We start from the raw sequence: 11,106 nt of genomic DNA on the forward strand, positions 1-11,106 counted from the left end.
TTCACATGCCTGCCCTTCTTCCTGTGGCATAATTGCTAAGTGCTGATAAATCGTTTGAGCTTATAAGCACTGTGTCTAGTACAGTAACTGCTAAATATTGCTACTGTTACATCCCGAAATAATGCAATTGCACACATTCATTATGTCTTAATTGCACATGCTAATTGCAGGTTAGATGCAATCAAAGCAGCACTGCCTGGCAAATGCACTGTGCAAACCATGAGAAACCCTGGTGGAAGGGTTTTCTTTCTTTAAATTGAATCTAGTCTCCCACAATTACATGTTTTTGCTTCAGATGTACAATTAGATGTTATTACTCTAATTCTGTAACTACACAATAATCAACCAAAAATTACTTTGAGAAGCAAAACAAAACAAGGAAATTTGCACAGCAAGAGGTACAATAAAAAGAACGTCAAAGGTTTTGAGGCAAACCCACAGAAGGAAACAATGGTTGTGCGGACGATTAACCTCTGCTAAATCTAATGTACATGATGCACCACACGGCTGTGCTGCAGGAGTGCAGCAGTGAAGCTGTACCAATCATGGAGTCACCAAAGAGCTTGCATATACCCTGACACCGCAGCAACCTGCCCCAACACAGCACGGTCCATCCACTGATCCTAGACAAGTCCTTTCAGACTTAGTAGTACAGTAAAGGGTTTTGTATATATCAGGGTAAAGTTTGTTTTAAAGCGATCTCAATAATAAGAGTGATACTGAAAGGATAATCTTGAACAAGTCCAACAGAGATGACTACTTTAAGCCTTAGTAGCTCATGTACAATTGAAGCACAATTGATCACATTTTTAAAATTCATTAAAAAAAACCAATAAAATCTTTATTTTATGATGGATAAATAAAGTGAAGGACATGGACCCTTAATAGTTCTGTCAAACACAGATGTTCTGTTTTGATGAAGTAATTTCTTTCTTGTAAGTAACTTGGAGAGCATTAACTTCTACAGCGCTATTTAAAAATGGGAAGTATGATGAAAGCACTTGCCATGAAATAGCAGAAGCCCGTGGAAAATAACATCTGCCTTTGGGACTGTGCAGTCTATATTGTCCTCCGCACAGCACTGTTCTTCCAAGAAACTGTCATGCAGCATGTCATTCTGGGAAGTGACTCCTTAAATCTGACAGGCATTGGCACTGGCAGCTTTATACATCCTTCCTCTTTCATGCCAGGTGATGTGGGTTTTTACTCTTGCTCTGTTTCTGTGGCCTCTCTCATACCTGGACATTTTTTCAGAGGGAGATTTTCAGTATTTGGCACCATCGGAAAAATGTCTGCGTAGCAGAAGGGGGAAGGTTGAAAGCCGAAGAAAAAGCAGCGCTCAAGTTGGTATCTTGAAGTGACATTTTGCCTTCTCTTTCTCAGCAAGGGATTTGTCTAGATGCTCATATGATCGCTCACTGCTCCTATCAGAACTATTGTAACACCAAGATCAGGACTTCTCTGTGCACGTGGGAGACCAGTTTGGCCTTCGGAAATTAAATAAGACAAAGGGTGGGAGAAAGAAATGTTAGTTGTCCTGTTTTACAGAAGAATGATGCACAAGGAACTTAAAACTTCTGTTTTTGTGAAAGCTTGCACTGTGGCTTTAGAAAAATTGTTGAAGGAGTCACTACCAGGAGACAGCAGTGAGTGAAAAATGGGACATAGTGGGTTTAGCAGAGGGAGATGGTGCTAGGATAACCAAAGAGCTTTTTGGGAAAAAAAAAATTATTTTCTAGACTGTACCCTTACAGTATTTGATGTGGTATCATTTGGGAAAACCTGCACAAGATGGGAAGCAGGATGGCAAATGTAAGGGGGCTAGGACTTTCTAGTGATGGAGAAAGGAAGATACCACTCGAGTACTGGTGTTGATTCTGGGCTAATCTAGCTTCATACTCTTATCACTAACCCTTTGAGAAAGATCAGACATATGTTCATGAAAATTGCTGATGAAGCTATGTTGGAAGTTTTAAGAGTTTGACATGCAAGAAGAACTAGGTGATTTTAAGAGCTTGTGGCAGGGGAGACTCAGTCAAACGAAGTGCAAAATCTTTGGGGACTTGCAGAAAAGCTGCAAGAAGTTTTTGATTAGAGATAGAATGTACTAAACACTTGGGAAACAGAAAATTGTGGGGATAAGTATACTGATGGTATAAATAGTATGAGCTAAGTGTAAATGCTGTATAAATAAGGTCAGCCAGCCAAGAAATTCAATGATAAACACCAAAGCAGATCTAGCTTCTCAGGTGGAGCATAGCAGCAAGGAAAGGCTAGATGGGTGGCAGACTCATGGCTGGTCCAGGCCTCCATCACCCAGCTCTGTTGCCTCAAGATGTGAGCAGTGAAGTGAGAATATTAATCGGTGTAACAGAGCCAAAGAGTGGCACTCCTAGTTGTGTGTTCTCTGGTAACCAACTGTACCACACATGGGATGTCTCTTCCAACGAGTACTCCTGGATGTCTCACATGTGGCAGAGGAGGGAACTGGAACTAAAACTTATTGGGATTTTTCAGACAAGAATGTTTTGTCAGAAAATGTTGCTTTGTTTTAGTCAGTCTCCTGTGAAAATACTGAATTTCAATGGACTTCAGGGAAATGCATGCAGACCTGTGATCATTTCTTGTCATCCTGCCTAAATAGTGATGGGAATGTGTTTCCAACGACGACACTGGTGTGTTTGGGACATCCAAGCTGAGCAATGGGGAGCTCAGGGTGCCATGAAAAATGCACTTCCCTGACTCTGAGCCCCTCAGCTGAGCAGTGATTCCTTACTCTTGCTCTTTACCAGGGTTAAAAATGGAGTTAGGAACACGCAAGCCACTTTTAAGCTGTATGGCCTCAGAATGCTGAGTTTCCAGGCTTGGTTTTGTTCTGAAGTAATCAAAATGTCTGGGTTTTTTTTATATTTTCCTCTCCATGAGAAATACTGATGTTCTATGGCAAGTTACAAAAGAGGATGTCTTGCCTCCGTGCTCCAGCACATTTTGGTATTTCCCATAGAACAAAATTTCCAGCTTCTTGACCACCCAAAACCTCAGACCTTTGGAGACACAGACTGAACATGGAACATCAACCCCTGTGGCAGGAAAGTATCTCAAGACGTCATTGAGATGATATCACCTCCATCCTAGATAGGAGCAGTGATACCAGAGAACTAGTGTCTAACCTTTGCCTAGTCTATAAGTCATGACCCAAAATGCTGGACAGCCTTCCCATGAGGTTTTCTTAATGGCTAATCTAGATTTTCCCTGCTGTGCTTGATCATGATTAGGGCCAACACATATTTTTCCTCTTTGCAACTTCTACATGTTCAAAGATTATTATCTTATTTCCCCTTAATTATCTTCTTTTCTAGTCCTGCATTACGGTCATTCCTCCCACGTTTCCTCAGAGGTCATGTTTGAAATTCTTCTGATTATTCTGTTGCCCAAAACAAGACAGAGCAGTTCTCTGAAACCTTACCAGGTTTTAAAAGGGAGGCAGGATCACTTTGTAGATCTCTCAGCTACCACTGCTGTTTATACATCACAGTTCTTTTGTAACAGCAAGACACTACTGACTCTTGTGAGGTTTGCGATCCACCTGGGCACTAGAGCTTTTTTGGCCGGCTGCTATATCTAATGGCTTTTCCCCATTAGATAGATATCTGTACGTTTAATTACTCCTTTATAAGTGTTCCCCCTAAAGAGGATCATATTTTTTCAAAACATTTATTCAATCTGTCAAGAACAATTTGAATTATCAGTCCATCCTGCAGCACACTTGCAGCCTCTCACAGAGTGATACAGTTTGCAGATTTAATAAGCATATATTTTTGTCCATCACCTAGGCCATTATTTAAAATATTGAATAGGAGCTAGGCTCGGGTCACTGTGGAACCATACTCAATGCCTCCTAGGGATCTACGTGGTAACTACCGTATCTTTCAATCCAGCTTTGCACCCACTCTGTACTTGAGTTTAGACAACATTTCCCTAGTTTGCTAACAAGAATATCACTTGACGTGATGTCAAAAGCCTTTCTAAGCTCAAGTCCTATGATGTTTACTGTATCTTCTCTGTTTTACGAGAGCTACTGCTCTGTAGGAAAAAAAATACTCCCAGTATTTAGTTTACCCCCAGTTTTTTAGTTAGCTGGGTTCCTTTAGAACTGGAAGACAAAGACATTGCTCTGGACCCAAAGTATTGGGCCTGATGAGGCATAAGACATTAAAAAAAAAGAGCTCCTCCCCCTTGCCCTATTAAGAGCCCTTCCCCCATAATTATTGTCTTAATGAAAGCACTACATGCAGCTCACAATACCTATAATTTAATTTTAAATACTCCTGGTAGGCAATTAAAGCAGTTATTTAAAAATGCAATTCTTACCATAAAGTACAGCAAAATGGAGTCACAAGCATACACAGCTTATTAATCAAGGCATTTAATATCCTCAATTTAATAATTTTATTATTGCCATGATGTGTGGCTCAAGCAAGAAATGTGTTACTATGATGGTGAGAGGAGTCATTCACTCTATAGCATTCATATATTCTAATTGCTAATGCATTGGCCACATGTATAGAAAAGAAGATGAAAAAAGATGAACATCATCATTTGACCTGTCTGACCCTGTAGCCAAAGCTTATTTCATGCATTTGTCCATGAAATAAATTTCCATCTCTTCTAGAAGCTAATATGATTGATTTTGCATATCAGGGCAAGTGGTGCAAAAATACAGCGCTCCAGCCTAGCCAACCCACGTGGCAATCAAGACCCACCAAGGATTGTCAAAATGCTAATTGGAAAATTGAAAGGCAAAAATTTCTTTGTAAAAATCCATTGTATTTCCTGCTAAGAATTTTGAATCAAATACCTTGTGTCATTAGTACTAATATGAAGACATGTAAAGAAAAGAACAACCAGTCTTTAAGCTAGTCTGTGGCACTCTCCATGTTGGTGGGAAAAGCATGTTGTCCATACTAAAAATCTGCCTATAATCCATAGACATCATAGGTCAAATTGCTGAAGTCAAACCTATTGAGTGAGGTGAAGGGATGGTCTTAATGCAAGCCCATGAAAACACATGGAATAGGCATCATCTCTCCAAGATTCAGATGTCTGACCTTTGGCTGCCTGTGCTGAGGCTCCCTCCTGGCTCCCTGCACAGCCCAGCTCCCACCTGGGGAGGGCCTGCCCTCCATAGGACCCAATTTTAGGCCAAGCAGCTGATGTGGTGAACATAGTGAGACTCTGCTGCATCACTCACTCGCTCTTGGGAGAGTTTTCCTGAGAATGTTTCATATTGAAAAGTGAACCTTCTGCTGCCAAAGTGTTTTCCTCTAGAATTAATAAAACCAAATTAGATTCTTCCCCAGATCGGGAATGAATTTTGTCTGGTTGTGTGTCATGGATAGAATAAACAGTTTATACTTGGGCAAAGGCTGTGTTTAAGTATGACTGAATCCTGTTTGGTTTACTGTGATTAACCTAAACAATTTATAAATGGATGAAGTAAGTTAATTTAAATTCTTTCTTCCATTTCCTATGGCTTTGTTAAGATTAGGTTCTTAAAGCAACCATTCCAGAAATTATTTCAAGACAAGCAAATTAATGTTAACATTCCTACATTAAAATGAAATTGCCTTATTTTTTCCCCCCCCTTATTTAATAAGGCTTACACGTCCTTTCCAGAAGTACTCAGGCTAAACAACCTGCTGCTTATTGGGAGATGCCCTTAATACCTTAAAACATGGGAGCATTTTGCTATGCCATTCAAAGCGTTACAAGAAAAATTTCAGACTAATCCCCTGCAAGTTGCTTCTGCAAATGACTCCTCAGTGGTGAGGCTGAAGTGTCAGTGACGTTGTCATGTTTAAGAAATATTTCTCCTGCTTCTCACATGGGGATTAGATGAGCAAAAGGGGTTGTAGCCAAAGCACATGAGCAAACCTGTGTAAAAGTGTATGAGGCTTAACAACTGGAAAATTAGAAGTCTTGGTATGAGATTTATGTCCTGTTCAAAACCTTTTAGCTAATTAAAGCTATGGCCTACTTTCTTCTGCCTCTAGGAGCACTGGATGGCTTATAGAAAGCGAGTACCTCAGCTGAAGAGAATCGGTACCCCGGCTTTAATTTTACCAAAAGAGGAAGCCTCACCTTTCCAGAAATAAGGCTGCATTCAAGTATCAGTAGTTATCATCATCTTTCATTTGCTAAGTGCCTCTCTTCTTATGGATGGCCTGCTCCTGAATGTGCTGTCTGTTAACCCATGTGCCGAAAGTTATAATTCTCCTTGGTGGCAGCACTGTGTGGCTGTTTTTCTTGGTGGTGTGAGGGTATGGGCTCTGTGTTTTCTTTTTCCTTTCTCTGACAGTCTTTAGTTCAGTTTTGTTGGATCAAAGATGGAACACTGTTTTTGTCATTCCAGGCATTCATATACCCTGTATAAAAGGCTTTGCTCTTTCAAAAAACAGTGTTTTACTTTAAATGATTCTCAAACAATCATTGCAATGATGCACTAAAAGACCCCAGAGTAGGCCTTGCATTTTCATCTCAACCTCTGAAGCAACAACCCTTGGCATGTCTGAGTCTGGGGAAGCATTTTTTTATATGTTGCCAAATGATGTATTCCCAATTTAATATCAATGTTTTTATAATCTTATTTTTCTGGGTAGTCATAGCATAGACAGTCTTGCGAGATGAGTGCAGCGATCCTCTCAGCATTCACATACATGTATAAGGAAGCCAGTAGATAAAGACTAGCCTTTAAGAGCTAAACATTTGCAGCCACAGACAGACAGATGTTTATCTTGGAAGAAGTTTATACTGTCTTCTGTGTGAGAACTAGAAAGACAGTTTTCACCTTCAAGCGAAAGCAGGAATTAGATGTAATCATTATCTTCTGTAAAACATTTTCTAACCTTAAATGGTCTCCAGCAAGGTTGATGCATGAAGACCCTGGCATATTTCTAACAGAAGAAGTCTATTTCTGGAGGTCTTTGTGCAAGAGCGAAAGTGCCAGATTTGGGCTTTGTTGGGGCTGTGAAGGGTGGTGAGGAGCTCTTCTTCTGTAGCCCACCATATAGCTCTGATAACATGTCCTGCATGTCACATCGGTTTAGCTCATCCTAAAGAAAGCACTCCCCTAAACCCCACGCACAGCCAACTGGTGGGTGAGGCACTCTGCAAAAAACAGTGAAAGCATCACTCTGGGGTGCCAGGAGGGGACGATGTGGTCATCCTCTCCTTCAGAAAACTAAAGAGACAGCCCTGGTCTGGGGAGTCTCACTCAACCACTCATGCTGGAGCAGAAAGCCGGCAAGCCTGGCTGGAGACCTGCTCGCCATCTCCATGCACACTGGATAGAAACATGATGTGTATTTCCTTTGGTCTTTGCTTCCTCTGCATCGCTCCAGCCCTACATAAGCAAAGTGGTGGTGTATGAAACAGGTGTATGCAATGGGTTTACTCAGGCACTATTTCCAGAGGAGGACAAACCCTGGTGATCAGGAAGTCCCTGCTGGGGAGAGGAGGGGGCCGAGGGAGAGAGGGATGCTCCAGCCTGAGCAGAACGATGGTGAGGTGCCTTTCAGGAGGCCATACAAGGCTGAACTCAATGCTTAAACCCCAATATTTGATGCCGGTCTTGTTCTGAAACACAAATACCATGAGTTGCTTTCATGAGAGAAAGACCAATGCCCTGATCCAAAACCAGTGGCAGGACCCAAAGGTGTGTGGGAGGAGGAGAGGAGCAGCAGGGAGGGGAGGGCAGCAGCTTGGGCTTGAAGCCATGGAAGGGTGAAATATAAGAGGGCAGGGTGAATTGCTTTTTATTTCTTCCACAGGAAAGCTTTGCTGCAGTGGAGGAGGAAGAGGGGGGGGTGTTTTCAGCTGTCAGTGATCCCTCCTGTGACACACGCGACAGCTAACCTGGGAAGAAATGCCAGGGATCTTTGCTTTACCTGCAATCATATGGCAGCACATTTGCGAAACAGAAATTTCAGCAGTGAGAGGTTAATTATGCTAACTTGATCAGGTGGACATTTTATTTTTTAAGTATTTAGCGTCAAAAATGCAACTGTCCGAAGAGATTGGTTTATCACCATTATAACTGAGCAAATCACTCACAGCAGATAATTTATGAGCTGCCTTTTGCCTTTGCCTCTTCATGATGTGATTAGAGGGTGCTCAAAGCATTCATTAGTCAAGAGTTTTAAATCTATTTCCTGGGCTTGGTCCTCCCAGGAGCCTCCCAATTTGGCTGTATTTCAACAAACCACTGACTGTCCTCAACTTTCTGCTCATGAGCAAGGCCTTTCAGCTGCTGGAGGTCAAAAATAGGTGAGAGCTGCCAATAGGTCAAAGCACTGTGGGGAAATGGGGTCTGGACAGCCAGGCTGGGCCACCATGGGCTCAGGCCAACTGGGTCATGCTATCAAATGGAACCCAGTTATGACACAGGTGCCTAAAAAATATCCCACCAAAATCTTTCAGTGAGATGCGTCACTTGTACCTACCCAGGCAGAGACTGGAAGTTTTGGCACTACCAACACCACCCCCCCCACACCCCACCCCCACCCCCAGCAAGAGCCTTCTGAACCCGCATATGGTGTGCACCCACTTGTATGAACATTTGCCAAGTAATAAGCAGCATAAATGCAGCCAAACTGCATTCAGAAACAACAAGCAGACAGTCTGGAACAGAATTCACTCCATCTTCTTTGTGGCCAGAGGGAAAAATTGCCATAGGCAGCGTTTTATTAAAAACATAATGCCAAAAAAAAAAAAAAAAGCAAGCAGGAGAGAGAGAAAGAGCTAAGGATCAGGAAATAAATTAATCAATGTTCCTCTGGAAGCAAAGGAAGCCCTTGGGTCTGAGCACAGCTGGCTTGACAAGAGGACAATATTGCAGGTGCTCTACATGTGGCCCAGTTTGTTTCCAGGAGCATTCAGAATAACGATGTCTTAATGCCTTTCTTTTTTTTCCCCCTCAGGAGCTGGGTCATGGTTTTTTATTCTTTTATTGTTCATCTCTATTCCAGTAGCAGTTGGGACTATCCTAGAAGGGGGTGAAATCCCCGTTGTGCTGGGAATTGTGTGAACTGGTAACAGAGAGGCAGGCTGTGCTGGGAAACTTTGCCATCTGGTTTAGACCATGGCACGGTTCAGCAGTAAACCCAAGGACTGCCTTCTGCATTGCACAGCTGGAGCCTCCTTGCCTTGTACCCTGGTGATAAAATGCTGATTGACATGCTAATTAAGAGCTGCTTAAGAAGGATGTTGCATACTATAGTTAGGATAACGAAGGTGGGCAAAAACCATAATTGAAAAAAAATATTGAAAGGATATAGTGTACTTTATTTCAAGGATGTTGTGTACTTCAAGACTGAAAGGTCTGTGGAGTTTGCCTGCTACATTTCCTTAATACATTTTTATATTTGATTTTGCAACACTTGCTTGCCTTGTTATGCCAAAAGAACTTTTAGACTTTGAACCAGTGTAAACAGGATGTCAGGGCTTGAAGATCTTTGCCAATACATGGTCAACGGTGGGGACGTGAGGAGTAGCCACTGCCACCAGTGCACCAGCAAATGCTGGGGCCAGCTACAGTGATGCTAGGCTTGCCTAGGGCTCGGCAGGACACTGCTGGAAACCACAGAGGTGGGGGCAGTGAGGCTTTGCATGCCTGTAGGGAAGCTGAGAGCTGATTTGTACCTCACCTTTACTGAAGGAACAGGAGAGACGTTGCACTGTTAATGCTTGCTGGGGAGGCGCAGGCTGTTGAGCATTCCACCATTCCTCAATGCTAGACCGACTACAGCCAGACTGGTGCTTGCAGCGCTGCCTTGCCGCTGGCAAGGGTCCTGTCCTGACTGCATCTTTGGCAGCAGTCCTGCAGCAAGGGTCCCTTCAGGCCCCTCCATGGTGTCCCCAGGCAGGCTGGTTTCACCCTCACAGTGCAGCTTGATTTATAGTCTGGCAATATGGGGCAGAGGGTAGTTGGCTTGAAGGAACAGCCAGTCACCTGCAGCTGTCTGCTGGAGGGGACACCTAGGCTGGAGGGGGCCTTCTTCACAAAGCTCTCATTTTACTGATTTTACACTGGATGTGGCCACTGTGCTTTGCACCGCACCTGACATCGGCTATGTGTGTTGCTGTTCGGAATACCAGGTGCTAAGATAGGCTGTGAAATCATTAGTGTTGAACACATCCAAAACTCAACAAGGTCTTGAGCAACCTGATCTGAGCTGCCTGTTTTGAACAGGAGCCTGGACCAGATGACCAGCGAGCACAGCGCCTGGATTGGAGGTCCCTGCCAGCCTCAGTTATTCTGCAGTTCTGCTGGATTCATGAACAAAGACACATGGGTGCCTGTTTGGGGAATCCCCACTTGAAGTTCAAAAGGAGATATTCAGTGAAGCCAAACATGAGCTCTGATGGAGGTTTTGGCACCAAAATACAATCCCTGAAAAAAATGGTGATGCCTGGAGAGTCTCAGATGCCTACATCAGGCACTGGTGGACTGCATCCTGTGTAAAGGCTTAGATTCAACCTAAGTCACACTTGAGGCAATTTGAGGCGGGGAAGAGGGAGGTATCTTGCTCTTTGTTTATGTGGTGCTTGTGTTCTGCATGTCTGTCTTGGGAGGGGTATCAGCTTAAAAAGGTGAAAGCTCTGAGTGGAGAGCAGTAGCTGTAAGGCACAAGCACATTAATCATACACTTCTCAGTGACACAGATTTAGTGGGCTGTCTTCTGGCTCGCTTTAATACCAGCACCAAACAACGGAGGTTTAACTAAGGCCTTATCTGCACTGAGAACTGAGCAACCTAAAAGTAGGAGAGTCAGCTGTGAACCCTCTTCTTCCTCCCCTCCCCTGAGGCTAGTGGAGTGCAGGGGCTAAGGGGCCAGCAGGTTTGGGTATCTGCTAGTGCTGTTCTGCTGAAGGGCAGGATGGAGACGGCGGGAAGGAGACATTAGCAAGCAGGACACATGCAAAAGCCGTTGGACACACTGAGCATGACATTCTGGTGGAAAGGAAACACTGAAGCAGTTTAGAATAGGGTTCATTTTAGGAAGAGCCCTCTCCCTATTCTGGATGCTCCAGAGATGAAAGACAAAC

Source organism: Strix uralensis, chromosome 1 (assembly GCF_047716275.1).
Source record: "Strix uralensis isolate ZFMK-TIS-50842 chromosome 1, bStrUra1, whole genome shotgun sequence".
NCBI classification, from domain to species: Eukaryota; Metazoa; Chordata; class Aves; order Strigiformes; family Strigidae; genus Strix; species Strix uralensis.